Consider the following 16999-nt stretch of genomic DNA (forward strand, 5'->3'; position numbering starts at 1 on the left):
ACTTTTAACACAATTAAGTTGAATTTTTTTTTTTATGTTTAGCTACAGATATATAAAAATGGTATTCATTTTAGAAGAGGAAAAAAATAACTCTGGCTATATCAATTTGTCCTCCATGGATTTTCCTCTGTTCATTATTAGCGGTAATTTTTCACAATCTTTAAAATTAATAATTTATTTCTTATTATTAGTCAATAATTTACTGTAAAATTTTATATGAGCTATAGAAATATATAGGAATAATAAGAACTATACAAAATAGTGACTGTGTTTTAGCATTGGGTTTAAAAAAAAAGCAACAAATTTTATTTTTGGTTCAGACAACGAGTCCCCAGATATTCTACTACTTCCAGACTGATTGCTAGCAAAGAAATAAATTGGGTTAGAACTCCAGCTGACTAAGTACTATATTCAGCACTTCCAGAGTACAGACTACATCCATAATAAATGACTTTAATTTAAATGTGATTTCTAACAAAAATCATTTTACCATTCTGACCATATATATAGCAGTTCCTTAGGATAACAATTATTTCTAATAATTTAAAACTTTGAACCTGCTGGCATAAACTTTATTTCCAGCACAGTACAGTATGAAACATTTAAATTGGGCAAAGTCAGAGGTATATTATAAGATTCTCTCTCTCTCTCTGTCTCTCTTTCTGTCTCTCTCTTTCTCCCCCGCCCCACACACACACTCCCTCCCTCCCCTCCATTCTCCTCCTTTCTCTTTTTTCTTCTGTCTCTCCATTTCACAAGTTTTGAATGATTAGTGTGAATGTTGGGAAACCAAGATAGATATTTTGGGATGTAAGTGTAAATTCTCACTGACTCTTTCAGAAATACTTGTCAACTAGAGGCTCCAAAATATAAAGGGAATTAACTGATGCATCCTGCCCTCTGGGAGAAAATGGTTCAAAGGGGAACATAATGGTGCCTATAATAAAGTTTTACATGAGATAGACAATTATTTCAGCTCCAAGGAAGGTATATATTTTTTAAAAGGGGGGATTCAGAGGAGTAAGAAAATTTGTTTAGCTGATGAGATTAGAGAAACATACATTGAGCATATGATCCTTAAATTAGTTTTCTAAGGTTATTGAAGAAAGAATTTCTTGAGAGTGATTGTAGTCTGAATATGGAAACATGACTGGGACTTTAATGCGTATATAGGAAATATAATTCAATTTGTGTGTGCATGTTTATACAAAATAATGGGTCAATAAAATTAGGAAATAGCTCATACTCTAATTAAGTACATCAGCTATATAACCATTACAAAGTATGTTTCAGCAAAAAAATCCAAATAAATCTTTCTACTTTCTTGTTGTTTTTGATGTTAACTGCTTTCTTGCCACCTTGAGTAATTCTATACATACTATCATCCCAAATCCTTGTAAACACAAGATGATTACAGAAACTAAATTGTGCACCATTTCTGTATGAGAAGAAAAACATGAAAACATTTTGATAACCAAAATGGATTTATATCATTTCTATCTATCTAATTATTTAAATGTTTAAATAACTATAGATGCACAGGAAATACAGCCTATAATTATTTAAAATTTAAAGTTATAAAAATTCCCAATAAATATCTATTTGAGGACTGGGTCCTCAACCTACACATTTCTACCTAAGAGATCTATGGATTCCAAATCCTCATCACCTTAAAAGTGGCTCTAGAGAGCACTATCCTGTCATGCGCGTCCGTGTGAAGAGACCACCAAACAGGCTTTGTGTGAGCAATAAAGCTTTTTAATCACCTGGGTGCAGGCGGGCTGAATCCTGAGTCCGAAAAGAGAGTCAGCCAAGGGAGATAAGGGTGGGGCCGTTTTATAGGATTTGGGTAGGTAAAGGAAAATTACAGGCAAAGGGGGGTTCTCTGGCGGGGAGGAGTGGGGGTCACAAGGTGCTCAGTGGGGGAGATTTTTGAGCCAGGATGAGCCAGGAAAAGGAATTTCACAAGATAATGTCATCGCTTAAGGCAAGGACCAGCCATGTTCACTTCTTTTGTAGTGGAATGTCATCAGTTAAAGAGAGGCAGGGCATTTGCACTTCTTTTGTGATTCTTCAGTTACTTCAGGCCATCTGGGCGTATAGGTGCAAGTCACAGGGGATGCGATGGCTTGGCTTGGGCTCAGAGGCCTGACAATACCATTTTATGGCATCATTAGAATCCACTTTAATTTGTCTGCTGGCTGTACAATTTTTATTTATTTATTTATTTATTTATTTATTTATTTATTGCTACATAGCAGAAGTCTACCAGTAGCAATCTGGATGGAAAAATAGGCTATGGAAATTTCACTGAGGTTGCATATCCAAACCAATCTTGAATTTTTTATGTAAAATATGTTTATTTGGAGTAGCCTAGGGAATTGATGGAGTTTAATAGGGAACAAAAACCTATTCAGGTTAGCACTTGCAAATACCCTTGTCCACTCATTCAACTCATTTATAGTGAATGCTAACTGTGATACAGGGACTATGATAGTACACTATCATATGAAGACACAGTAATATAAAAAAGATAAAGTCTACTATGTCCCCAGGAAACACTGGATATTTGAGGAAGAGAGAACATTCAATAAGAATAAATAGCACTTTTAAATGAAGATAATATGATGGAACAAAACATGCAATATTGGAACACAGATATAAAAATATTTTATGAACCCCAGAAGTGGATATGCCTGCCTAACACTATCATTCCCTTTTCAACTACATCAAAATTATGTATACCTAGGGTTGGAAAGTTACTTGAGGATCAAAAGAATTACTAGTTGAAAGGAGAGAATTTTATATCATCTGAACATTAAATAATAATCTCCAAGCTCTCAGCTGGAGATTCCTTACAGTTCCAGAGTACACACTGCTGACTGCAATCACAACTGCATCCTAGATAGTACTTCTTTGCTATCTTCACTATATACACGGAAAATTCGCAGTTAAAAAATATCTGAAGTGGTCATCTATATAAATAAATCTGACTAAGTGTGTGAAATTATAAAATAGCTCTACCGTAAGTGTTAATTAGGTCAGTATATTCACATACGTGGAGACATGACAACATAGCTGTAGGTCTCCTGGTTAAATGGATGCAGTGAAAGTATATACTTAAAACTAAGGGTGACATTGAATCAAAATATTCATTGTAATGAGTTGGTTGAGGGGGCTATTACACATTTTGTGTTTTAACAGGACAATAGATTATGTTGTATGTAGATGAAGTTTGGGCAGAATCAGGGATCAATGACTCCATTTAAATTGTTACACCAAACACAGGCATATGCCTGCTTTTAGATTTGAAGAGGGAATCCTCTCTGGAAAATGTAGAAACTACTTCCAAAAGGTTGGAGGACCAACACTCCTAAGAAGCAGGAGGTGGGTGTTGTAATTCAAATTATATGCTAATTCTCATTGATCAGCCTATTTAAATGGTAATGAAGCATAGATAGTGCTTCTGGTCCCTGTGTTTGAAACTCTGTGTAGAGCATGTCTGTAAGCAAGAAAAAATACTGCTCCTTGCTTGAAAAGTTGTGGTTGCTTTAGGGGCATGTGATTGTAAAAGATATTTAACTTCCAGCCCTCTGACCTGTGGAGAAGGAGATCCTATCGAGAATTTTTAAGACTACAGGTACATCCAACTTCTACCATCCTTCCAAATTGTCACCGTTAGCTGACCAGGGCTGTATTCTTCTGTAAACGAGAAAGAAGAACAGACACAGCTGTAACTGCCACTTTTGTGGTGGAGGTGGATGACCACATCACACATCATTTTTAGCAGAGTGCAGAGGAAGTCTGATTGCTTTTCCTGTTCAGCAAAATCTTAACTACAGAATATGGATGCAAAGTATTGATTCAGGAAACAAAGCAAAATTAAGATGCAATCATTCAGATAATGAAATGTTGTATAAAAGGAGGTTATGGCCCAATAGGGAAGGAAGGATGTAAATATGTTTAATACATGGTAGCAAGCAATGCCTTTCAACAACAATGTAAGAAAGGGTGCCAGGGAACATCACAGAAGCAAGAAATTGCTCAAGGCTGGGTGATAGAGAGCACTTATCTGAAATGCTAGTATGTGAAATAGGTGTTGAAAACTGTACAGAATGTGAGAACTGAGAAATAGTGAGCTGGAGAAGGAGTGGACGACATTCGATATCTAACAGAGTAGGAATCAGCTTATGAAAGCCTCTTGGAAGATATGGTGCCAAGAAATAAATATGGCCTGTTGCCCAGGGTGACCTTGAAATAGTTGGGAGAGTAATTAAAATAATTTTTATCAAATAACTGTTTGATTTTAGAGTTAATGATGAATAGGTAAATTGTAAAATGAGTGTGTGTGTGCCTCAATTTTTTCTCATTTGTTTATAATTTTATAATTATTATCCAATTCATACTTAGTACTAATGTTTGTTTCATTCATAGGAAATAACTAAGTTTTTTGTTATTTTTTAAATGTTTACTGTCAGGCAATGTATTAAGCACTTAACCTACATTTAACACATACACGGTCCAGTAAGCTGTCACAATAAAACACAGATTTTGCTAACCCTGAAAAAAAGCCAATGTCATGTTACCGATCATTCTGAATAAAATAATTTGAATGATTTTCTGGAAGATGATCTGGAGCCAGCTTGATTGTTAGAAGCGATGAACCGAAAGTTCTGGGAGGTTAGATTACAATCGGGACAGCTACTGGGCTTGTTCTCACCCCCAAATCCTCAAATCAGATATTTAAAGTCACAAGATCCTTTAACCAGTCTAATTACTATGCTAATAGTATTAGCAAATTCTTCCCTTCTTGTAACTATGTTAATTTAATCTAGTACCTTCCCCCCGCCCCAAAATTCTCTGTCAAATATAAAAATTTGAAATGTCTTTTATAGAAGTATATTTCCCTAGTGGCAAATTTAAATGAAACTTTGGACAACATGCTCACAAACATTCTGTCTTGAGAAGTTGCTTTATCATATTTAAAGAAAAATCACATATGTCTTTATGTGGTTAGTTTCTTCACAAAAATACACAAAAATGTATTCTCATTAAGTACAACACAGTCCTTTAATAGTCTCTTGTGGCCATTACTGTCAATCTTTATATTTCTCTTGTATCACAAGTACTCCAAAATCTTCTCAACAATTTAAATAAAGAAATAATGACTCTCCCACTGGACTACAGCTTATAAGGCTCTCCATTATTTCACCTGTCAGTTCTCTGGCTCAGCTCTTTTTAATGTGCATCAATTTAGTTCTTCTTGCTTCTTCCAATCCTCCTACTTGACAATGTCCCAGACCCCTCACAATAATGAAGAGCACAAGAGTTGATTAACAAATTAGAACTCTTTTTCCTCCTTCTCCTTGAATACTCACATAATAAATAGTTTTAGTTTTCTAGCATATGTCTGGCTAGATATTTTTCATCTTCTGCCAAGAGAAACATAAAGTATAATTTTCAAAATAGTAACACTGTTACTCTCATGCAAATATAAAATGAATGTGTGTCTAAGGTTTTATTCAAGTAATTAAACAAAAAGAAAACTAGTAAAATATATTTAAAACACACATGTACATAAGTTCAAAGAATATTTAAGGAACTTGGCATCTATGAGCAATCTAGCATAAAATTGTTGGGTTAGATACAAACCTGTTTAATGTCCTACCCTTGGGGTTATCTCTCCCATCAAAATTAATTACTTGCATCTTTTCCAGACAAAAATCTGCAAGTTAAACTCTACTCCTACAGAGTTGTGGAATAGTCCAGTCAATATAAAATAAATCAAAGTTTCAAACTCAGAATCACAATAAAAGAACACCCAGGAATTCCTTCTGCTCATTTCCAACATTCAGATAATTTTTTTTTTAAACTTAAGTTCTTCCCATTTACAGACATTTCCTACTTTTTCTCACCCTTCTCTTGAGTACAGGGTTTCCTCTCTGGCACTATGAAGTTGCTGTCATGGTAAGTTTAGGTATGTCTATCAAAATATTTCCTAGGACTCCAGAGTTGTGATAGCTAAGAATTGACTCAGAGTCTTGAGATGACTGTGCCAGCATTGTCTCAATTGCTCTCCATTCTAGTTTCTGCTCATCGAAATAGGAGAAAAATAATACATTCCTCAGCTTTTTAAAAAAAATTTTTCCACATTTTGGACCAATACTTAACATTCTGGTTTATATATACTGAAATTATTATAGGATCACATGAATGGTATTACCTAGGTTTTCTTCTAGGGCTTTTATGGTATTAGGTCTAACATTTAAGTCTCCAATCCATCTTGAATTAATCTTCGTATAAGGAATAAGGAAAGGATCCAGTTTCAGCTTTCTACTTATGGCTAGCCAATTTTCCCAGCACCATTTATTAAATAGGGAATCCTTTCTCCATTTCTTGTTTCTCTCAGGTTTGTCAAAGATCAGATGGCTGTAGATGTGTGGTATTATTTCTGAGGACTCTGTTCTGTTCCATTGGTCTATAGCTCTGTTTTGGTACCAGTACCATGCTGTTTTGGTTACTGTAGCCTTGTAGTATAGTTTGAAGTCAGGTAGCGTGACGCCTCCAGCTTTGTTCTTTTGACTTAGGATTGTCTTGGCAATGCAGGCTCTTTTTTGGTTCCATATGAACTTTAAAGCAGTTTTTTCCAATTCTGTGAAGAAGCTCATTGGTAGTTTGATGGGGATGGCATTGAATCTATAAATAACCTTGGGCAGTATGGCCATTTTCACGATATTGATTCTTCCTATCCATGAGCATGGTATATTCTTCCATTTGTTTGTGTCCTCTTTGATTTCACTGAGCAGTGGTTTGTAGTTCTCCTTGAAGAGGTCCTTGACATCCCTTGTAAGTTGGATTCCTAGGTATTTTATTCTCTTTGAAGCAATTGTGAATGGAAGTTCATTCCTGATTTGGCTCTCTGTTTGTCTGTTACTGGTGTATAAGAATGCTTGTGATTTTTGCACATTAATTGTGTATCCTGAGATTTGCTGAAGTTGCTTATCAGCTTAAGGAGATTTTGGGCTGAGACAATGGGTTTTTCTAAATATACAATCATGTCATCTGCAAACAGGGACAATTTGACTTCTTCTTTTCCTAACTGAATACCCTTGTTTTCTTTCTCTTGCCTGATTGCCCTAGCCAGAACTTCCAACACTATGTTGAATAGGAGTGGTGAGAGGGGGCATCCCTGTCTTGTGCCAGTTTTCAAAGGGAAGTTTTCCAGTTTTTGCCCATTCAGTATGATATTGGCTGTGGGTTTGTCATAAATAGCTCTTATTATTTTGAGGTACGTTCCATCAATACCGAATTTATTGAGCATTTTTAGCATCAAGGGCTGTTGAATTTTGTCAAAAGCCTTTTCTGCATCTATTGAGATAATCATGTGGTTCTTGTCTTTGGTTCTGTTTATATGCTGGATTACGTTTATTGATTTATGAATGTTGAACCAGCTTGCATCCCAGAGATGAAGCCCACTTGATCATGGTGGATAAGCTTTTTGATGTGCTGCTGAATCCGGCTTGCCAGTATTTTATTGAGGATTTTTGCATCGATGTTCATCAGGGATATTGGTCTAAAATTCTCTCTTTTTGTTGTGTCTCTGCCAGGCTTTGGTATCAGGATGATGTTGGCCTCATAAAAAGAGTTAGGGAGGATTCCTTCTTTTTCTATTGATTGGAATAGTTTCAGAAGGAATGGTACCAGCTCCTCCTTGTACTGCTGGTAGAATTCAGCTGTGAATCCATCTGGTCCTGGACTTTTTTTGGTTGGTAGGCTATTAATTACTGCCTCAATTTAAGAGCCTGCTATTGTTCTACTCAGGGATTCAACTTCTTCCTGGTTTAGTCTTTGGAGAGTGTAAGTGTCCAGGAAATTATCCATTTCTTCTAGATTTTCTAGGTGATTTGCGTAGAGGTGTTTATAGTATTCTCTGATGGTAGTTTGTATTTCTGTGGGGTCGGTGGTGATATCCCCTTTATCATTTTTTATTGCGTCTATTTGATTCCTCTCTCTTTTCTTGTTATTAGTCTTGCTAGCGGTCTGTCAATTTTGTTGATCTTTTCAAGAAACCAACTCCTGGATTCATTGATTTTTTGGAGGGTTTTTGTGTCTCTATCTCCTTCAGTTCTGCTCTGATCTTAGTTATTTCTTGCCTTCTGCTAGCTTTTGAATGTGTTTGCTCTTGCCTCTCTAGTTCTTTTAATTGTGATGTTAGAGTGTCAATTTTAGATCTTTTCTGCTTTCTCTTGTAGGCATTTAGTGCTATAAATTTCCCTCTACACACTGCTTTAAATGTGTCCCAGAGATTCTGGTATGTTGTATCTTTGTTCTCATTGGTTTCAAAGAACATCTTTATTTCTGCCTTCATTTCTTTATGTACCCAGTAGTCACTCAGGAGCAGGTTGTTCAGTTTCCATGTAGTTGAGCGGTTTTGACTGAGTTTCTTAGTCCTGAGTTCTAATTTGATTGCACTGTGGTCTGAGAGACAGTTTGTTATAATTTCTGTTCTTGTACATTTGCTGAGGAGTGCTTTACTTCTAATTATGTGGTCAATTTTGAAACAAGTGCAATGTGGTGCTGAGAAGAATGTATATTCTGTTGATTTGGGCTGGAGAGTTCTATAGATGTCTATTAGGTCCGCTTGGTGCAGAGATGAGTTCAATTCTGGATATCCTTGTTAACTTTCTGTCTCGTTGATCTGTCTAATGTTGACAGTGGAGTGTTGAAGTCTCCCATTATTATTTTATGGGAGTCTAAGTCTCTTTGTAAGTCTCTAAGGACTTGCTTATGAATCTGGGTGCTCCTGTATTGGGTGCATATATATTTAGGATAGTTAGCTCTTCCTGTTGAATTGATCCCTTTACCATTATGTAATGGCCTTCTTTGTCTCTTTTGATCTTTGATGGTTTAAAGTCTATTTTATCAGAGACTAGGATTGCAACCCCTGCTTTTTTTTGTCCTCCATTTGCTTGGTAGATCTTCTTCCATCCCTTTATTTTGAGCCTATGTATGTCTCTGCATGTGAGATGGGTCTCCTGAATACAGCAGACTGATGTGTCTTGACTCTTTATCCAGTTTGCGAGTCTGTGTCTTTTAATTGGAGCATTTAGTCCATTAACATTTAAGGTTAATATTGTTATGTGTGAACTTGATCCTGCCATTATAATATCAACTGGTTATTTTGCTCGTTAGTTGATGTAGTTTCTTCCTAGCCTCGATGGTCTTTACATTTTGGCATGTTTTTGCAAGTACCGGTTGTTCCTTTCCATGTTTAGGGCTTCCTTCAGGGTCTCTTGTAAGGCAGGCCTGGTGGTGACAAAAATCTCTAATCATTTGCTTATCTGTAAAGGATTTTATTTCTCCTTCACTTATGAAACTTAGTTTGGCTGGATATGAAATTCTGGGTTTAAAATTATTTTCTTTAAGAACATTGAATATTGGCCCCCACTCTCTTCTGGCTTGTAGAGTTTCTGCCGAGAGATCTGCTGTTATTCTGATGGGCTTCCCTTTGTGGGTAACTCAACCTTTCTCTCTGGCTGCCCTTAAGATTTTTTCCTTCATTTCAACTTTGGTGAATCTGGAAATTATGTATCTTGGAGTTGCTCTTCTCAAGGAGTATCTTTGTGGCGTTCTCTGTATTTCCTGAATTTGAATGTTGGCCTGCCCTACTAGGTTGGGGAAGTTCTCCTGGATGATATCCTGAAGAGTGTTTTCCAACTTGGTTCCATTTTCCCCCTCACTTTCAGGCACCCCAATCAGACGTAGATTTGGTCTTTTTACATAATCCCATACTTCTTGTAGGCTTTGTTCATTTCTTTTTCTTCTTTTTTCTTGTAGTTTCTCTTCTCACTTCATTTCATTCCTTTGATCCTCAATTGCTGATACTTTTTCTTCCAGTTGATCGAGTCGGTTACTGAAGCTTGTGGATTTGTCACGTATTTCTCGTGTCATGGTTTTCATCTCTGTCAGTGCGTTTATGAGCTTCTCTGCATTAGTTAGTCTAGCTGTCAATTCTTCTACTCTTTTTTCAAGATTTTTAGTTTCTTTGCGCTGGGTACGTAATTCCTCCTTTAGCTCTGAGAAGTTTGATGGACTGAAGCCTTCTTCTCTCATCTCATCAAAGTCATTCTCTGACCAGCTTTGATCCGTTGCTGGCGATGGGCTGCGCTCCTTTGCAGGGGGAGATGCGCTCTTATTTCTTGAATTTCCAGCTTTTCTGCCCTGCTTTTTCCCCATCTTTGTGGTTTTATCTGCCTCTGGTCTTTGATAATCGTGATGTACTGATGGGGTTTTGGTATAGGTGTCCTTCCTGTTTGATAGTTTTCCTTCTGACAGTCAGGACCCTCAGCTGTAGGTCTGTTGGAGATTGCTTGAGGTCCACTCCAGACCCTGTTTGCCTGGGTATCAGCAGCAGAGGTTGCAGAAGATAGAATATTGCTGAACAGCGAGTGTACCTGTCTGATTCTTACTTTGGAAGCTTCCTCTCAGGGGTGTACTCCACCCTGTGAGATGTGGGGTGTCAGACTGCCCCTGGTGGGGGATGTCTCCCAGTTAGGCTGCTCAGAGGTCAGGGACCCACTGGAGCAGGCAGTCTGTCCCTTCTCAGATCTCAACCTCCGTGTTGGGAGATCCACTGCTCTCTTCAAAGCTGTCAGACAGAGTCGTTTGCGTCTGCAGAGGTTCTGCTGCTTTTTTGTTGTTGTTTTTTATCTGTGCCCTGTCCCCAGAGGTGGAGTCTACAGAGACAGGCAGGTTTCCTTGAGCTGCTGTGAGCTCGACCCAGTTCGAGCTTCCCAGCGGCTTTGTTTACCTACTTAAGCCTCAGCAATGGTGGGCGCCCCTCCCCCAGCCTTGCTGCTGCCATTTCGGTTAGATCGCAGACTGCTGTGTTAGCAATGAGGGAGGCTCTGTGGGCGTGGGACCCTTTCGGCCAGGTGTGGGATATATTCTCCTGGTGTGCCTGTTTGCTTAAAGCGCAGTATTGGGGTGGGAGTTACCCGATTTTCCAGGTGTTGTGTGTCTCAGTTCCCCTGGCTAGGAAAAGGGATTCCCTTCCACCTTGTGCTTCCCAGGTGAGGCGATGCCTCACCTTGCTTCAGCTCTCGCTGGTCGGGCTGCAGCAGCTGACCAGCACCGATTGTCCGGCACTCCCTAGTGAGATGACCCCAGTACCTTCGTTGAAAATGCAGAAATCACCGGTCTTCTGTGTTGCTCGTGCTGGGAGTTGGAGACTGGAGCTGTTCCTATTTGGCCATCTTGCTCCACCCCCTCTGCCAATTTTTAAAACTAAGGAAAAACAAAATGTATATTATAAATACACAAATACGGAAGATACTGATTTTATCTTTATATGTAAAAGGTAACTTTGTTTTAATTTATGTCTTTTTTTTTTTTTTCTTTTTGTGGAGAATTGGGTCCCACTGTATTACCCAGGCAGGTTTCGAACTCCTGGGCTCAAGCTATCCTCCCACCTCTGCCTCCCTGAGAGCTGGGATTACAGGCGTGAGTCACCGCGCCCAGCCTGTTTTAATTTATATGTTTCAGTATTTTGCTAACATTTTGCTACATGCTGCATGTTTGTGGTAAAAAACTAGTAAATTATGCACACAAAAAATGTCAGTTAAATAAATTTAAATGTCTTTTTTTCTAGGAAAATAAGTTTGAATATTTATTTGGTAGTTTGTTAACTCTTGCTCCAGATCAGAAATGTTGTTTTGTTCTTGTTTTGATTAATTTGGTTTTGATTTAGTATTTCCAACTTTGGGTCTGCTTTCAAATTTATGAAAAAATAATTATGTGATATTATATAAATATTATTACAGCTAATGATAGTACAGGCTTGTGGAGTCAATAGCACTTCATATTTGTGAAATACTTTAAAAGATCACCTCTGCTTTGAAGAAAATGAGGGACTGAATTAAATGATCTTGAAAGTTTCTTCTAGTTCTGAGATACAATGCTAACCAATTAACCGTTATATATTGGGTATGATTTATAGGAAGTTGCCCTTAATATTTTTGACCTATAGCATATGGTTGCCTGTAGTTGAATAACCTATAATTACATATTACAGGTTATTATATATTATTAATAATGAATATACAGTTGAATGACCTATCATAATATACATATATAATATATATGTTTCCATATGTATGTCCATATGTCCTACATATATATGTTTCTATGTATCTGTCCATATGTCTATATATATATATTTCTATATATGTCCATTGTCCAGAGTTAGTATATTCTGGTACACTTTCTTTTAATCTCTCTATTTCTTTGGTGACAGTAACATAAACTGTTGATGGACATATGGACAGAGAAACATACATATATATGCACAGATGTGTATGTGGGAACATGCATATATACATATGTCCATATTTACAGAAATTGGTTTTTGTGCAGATGGCATGTCCAAATGTATACTCATGTATATTTCTTTTTTGTATCTGCCTCTAATGTTGTACTTAGTTTGTATATATGTATATGTGTGAATATATGTATGTGTGTATATATATGTTTCTATATATATGTCCATATGTCCATATATACAGAAAGTTGTTTTTGTACAAATAGGCATGTCCACACACATACCCATGTATATTTATTTTTTGTATATGCCTCTAATGTACTTAGTTTGTATAATGTTAAACAAGAAAAATTTGCTGTTTTAGAAAAAATTTTAGGGAATAAACATTTAAGACAGTTTGGGTATCCACCTGAATTTTTCATGACAGTGCTTAAAACTTTGAACTCAAAATTATTCAATGTTAATTTATAGCTGTAGTGACTACCTACATAAACATATATGTGTACATATACATATGTGTGTACATATACATATGTGTGTATGTGCATGTAAGTTTTTTCGTTGTTTTCTGCTGTGTGTTAGTATGGAGTTAACCAGAAATGGTTTTATAGGAGAAATGGACTATGTCTGTACTATCAGAGGCCTGTTGTAGTAGTCTGTTTTCACACTGCTGATAAAGACATACCTGAGACTGTGAAGAAAAAGTGGTTTAATGGACTTACAGTTCCACATGGCTGGGGAGGCCTCACAATCATGGCAGAAGGCAAGGAGGAGCAAGTCACGTCTTACATGGATAGCGGGAGCAAAGAGAGAGAACTTGTGCAGGGGAACTCCTCTTTATAAAACCATCAGATCTCATAAGACTTATTCACTATCAGGAGAACAGCATAGGAAAGACCTGCCACCATGAATCAATTACTTCCCATCTGGTCCCTCCTACAACATGTGGGAATTACAATTCAAGATGAGATTTGGGTGCGGACATAGAGCCAAACCATATCATTCTGCCCCTGGCCCCTCCAAATATCATGTCCTCACATTTCAAAACCAATCATACCTTTCCAACAGTCCCTCAAAGTCTTAACTCATTTCAGCATTAACCCAGAAGTCCACAGTCCAAAGTCTCAAACTAGAAAAGGCAAGTCCATTCCACCTATGAGCCTATAAAAATCAAAAGCAAGCTAGTTATTTCCTAGATACAATGGAGGTGCAGGTATTGGGTAAATACTGCAATTTTAAATGGGAGAAATTGGCCAAAACAAAGGGGTTACAGGGTCCATGCAAGTCCAAAATCTAGCTGGGCAGGTACATTTTAAAGCTCCAAAATGATCTCCTTTGACTCCAGGTCTCACATCCAAGTCACACTGATGCAAAAGGTGAGTTCCCATGGTCTTGGGCAACTTCACCCCTGTGGCTTTGCAAGGTGCAGCCTTCCTCCCAGCTGTTTTCACAGTCTGGCCCTTGAGTGTCTGTGGCTCTTCCAGGTGCACTGTGCAAACCGGTGGATCTGCCATTCTGGGGGCTGGAGGATAGTGGCGACCCTCTTCTCACAGCTCCCCTAGGCAGTACCCCAGTAGGGACTCCGTATGGGGGCTCCAACTCTACATTTCCCTTCTGCATTGCCCCAGCAGAAGTTCTCCATGAGGGCTCTGTCCCTGAGCAAATTTTTCTTGAGCATCCAGTCATTTCCTTACATTTTTTGAAAAACAAGTGGAGGTTCCCAAACCTCAATTCTTGACTTCTGTGTACCTGTAGGCTCAACATCACGTGGAAGCTGCCAAGGTTTGGGGCTTCCACCTTCTGAAGCCACAGCCCAAGCTGCACGTTGGCTCCTTTCAACCATGACTGGAGGGCCGGGACACAGGGCAACAAGTTTCTAAGCTGCACACAGCACAGGGACCCTGGGCCTGGCCCATGAAATCAGTTTTTCCTCCTGGACATCTGGGCCTGTGATGGGAAGGACTGCTATGAAGGTCTCTGACATGGCCTGGAAACATTTTGCCCATGGTCTTGGGGATTAACATTGGACTCTTAGCTACTTATGCAAATTTCTGCAGCTGTCTTGAATTTCTCCCCAGAAAAAAAATGGGATTTTCTTTTCTATCACATAGGTTGCAAATTTTCCAAACTTTTATACTCTGCTTCGCTTATAAAACCGAATGCTCTCAACAGTACCCAAGTCACCTCTTGAATGCTTTGCTGCTTAGAAATTTCTCCTGACAGACACCCTAAATCATCTTTCTCAAGTTCGAAGTTCCACAAATCTCTATGGCAGGGGCAAAATGCTGCCAGTCTCTTTGCTAAAGCATAAGAGCCACTTTTACTCCAGTTCCCAAAAAATTCCTCATCTCCATCTGAGACTATCACAGCCTGGATTTTGTTGTCCATATCACTAGTAGCATTTTGGGCAAAGGCATTTAACAAGTCTCCAGGAATTTCTAAACTTTCCCACATTTTCCTGTCTTCTTCTGAGCTCTTCAAACTGTTCCAATCTCTGCCTGTTACCCAGTTCCAAAGCTGCTTCCACATTTTTGGGTATCTTTTTAGCAACATCCCACTCTACTGGTACTAATTTATTGTATTAGTCTGTTTCCATGCTGCTGATAGAGACATACCTGAGACTGGGAAGAAAAAGATCTTTAATTGTACTTACAGTTTCACATAGCTGGGGGGGCCTCAGAATCATGGTGAGAAGTGAAAGGCACTTCTTACATGGCAGCAACAAGAGAAAATGAGGAAGAAGCAAAAGCAGAAACCCCTGTTATATCCATCACATCTCGTAAGACTTACTCATTATTGTGAGAATAATACAGGAAAGACTGGCCTCCATGATGTACCCCCCCTTAGGTCCCTCCCACAATATGTGGGAATTCTGGGAGATACAATTCAAGTTGAGATTTGGGTGGAGATACAGACAAACTATATTGGGCTTCATCTTCAACAACGCCTTTTCTTAAAACAAGTTTTCCATATATAAATTACCAGTTTATTTAGGGCAATATCCCTATACACTTTTCGCAATGCATCAGTGATTTTACCATTCTTTCATCCCAACTTCACCATAAATTTTTATGTTATCCTTGCTTCAATTCCAGCAGAATCAATGTTGCTTTGATAGGAGTACTTTTTAAATTGATGACTAAGCATCATCTTAGTGCCTTGACTAGATCTTGTTCAGACTTGTTATAACAATTTAGTATGAGCTTAATCTGGTGCAAGAAAATTTGAAAATCCATGCATAGTTTTTTTTCATAATATGCATTTTCATGAGCTTTTTGATGACCCCATGCATAATTAAATAGCATATTAAAAAAATTAATATAAAATGTTATAGGATGACATGTGAATACCTGATGTTGTCTTGCAATTGTGCTTTTAGACAAATCCAAATTAAATATTTGAAGTGGTTGAAGAAAATTTCACTTTTTTTCACTATATATCATAGATATTACATACAGGAGTGTTGCCCAGAATGCAATCACGTGGGCTTTAAACAATAGTTACAAATTTTTTGATGCTTTTCCCATGGAATATTCCCACACCTTTGATCTGGGTGAGCTTGTGGCTGTGTCAGTCAATAAATTACAATGGAAGCATGCCATGAACATTTTCAAGTTTCCTTTCAAAAGGCCATGCAATCTCTGTTTTGTTTCCTTGAATACTTGCTCTTACCTTCCTGAGCCATCATCTAAGAAGGTTAATTTCTTCTGATAGCCATGCTGAAGAAGGCTACTATGGGCACTGAAGTTAATAACATCAGCTCAGACCAGTCTGCCAGCCATCCCTGCCAAAGCACCAAACATGTGAGTGAAGCCATCTTGAACTTTCCAGACTAACCTACCTACCGGCTGAATACCACTGCATAACTTCTGTGTACACCACGTGGAGCAGAAGAATTACCCAGCCAAGCGCTGCCAGAATTCCTATCCCACAAATAAGGGGACTATATGAAGCAGGTTGTATTTTAAGTCATTATCTTTTGAAGCAATTTGTTATATAGCTATAAACCGATAGAATACATTTCAAACATAGTAGTAGAAGTCCCGCTTTTCAGAGTCAAATATCCAGAGTACATAGTATCTATACAATGGTTATGAGCAAATCCAAAAGCAGGATTAATTAATTATTGATGATAAATTATAGAAACCACAATATTTACTAGTATTTATTGAATGTTTAATTTCACCAAGCATGTGCTATAAAGTATTTATGAAAAACTGACATAAGGGTCACATGACCTGGTCTATGTGTATTTCATGTGACAGCAAGCTCAAGGCATAATATCAAATACAGGAAATCTAGGTCAAGGAGCTTATGGAAGATATGGTATGGGAGTGTAATAGAAGTTCTGTTTGGGGATTTTAGCAATGATTAATGATGACATGCACTCTATATGACATTATTATGTTATTAGCTAGAAAACCATTGTGAAATATTCTTTTCTGATTAAATAGCCACACAACTGATATTTCTGAAAGTTGTGTTTGAATACAAAATGTAACTATTCTATAGACAAATATATTTCCACCATTACACAGAGAAATAAACATAAGAACCTTTTAAGAATCAATGTCCAAGGCATTTTTTTCTAAGAAATATGAAAAAGATTTCTACAAAAGGCTTTCTGAGTGTTTTTGAGTTTATATGGGAAAACCAATATCATTTAGATTAAAAATATTT

General features: G+C 37.6%; 1 long non-coding RNA gene across 1 annotated transcript in view; it reads left to right on the forward strand.

Annotated features, from left to right (window-relative positions):
* LOC117064850 overlaps positions 1 to 16999 on the forward strand; it is a 79675-nt gene that overhangs the window by 15873 nt on the left and 46803 nt on the right. Inside the window, exon 3 of the long non-coding RNA XR_004429712.1 lies at positions 16034 to 16275. This is a non-coding gene — a long non-coding RNA (uncharacterized LOC117064850). The remainder of the gene's footprint in view (positions 1 to 16033; positions 16276 to 16999) is intronic.

This window comes from Trachypithecus francoisi, unplaced genomic scaffold (assembly GCF_009764315.1).
Source record: "Trachypithecus francoisi isolate TF-2019V2 unplaced genomic scaffold, Tfra_2.0 Lachesis_group2, whole genome shotgun sequence".
NCBI classification, from domain to species: Eukaryota; Metazoa; Chordata; class Mammalia; order Primates; family Cercopithecidae; genus Trachypithecus; species Trachypithecus francoisi.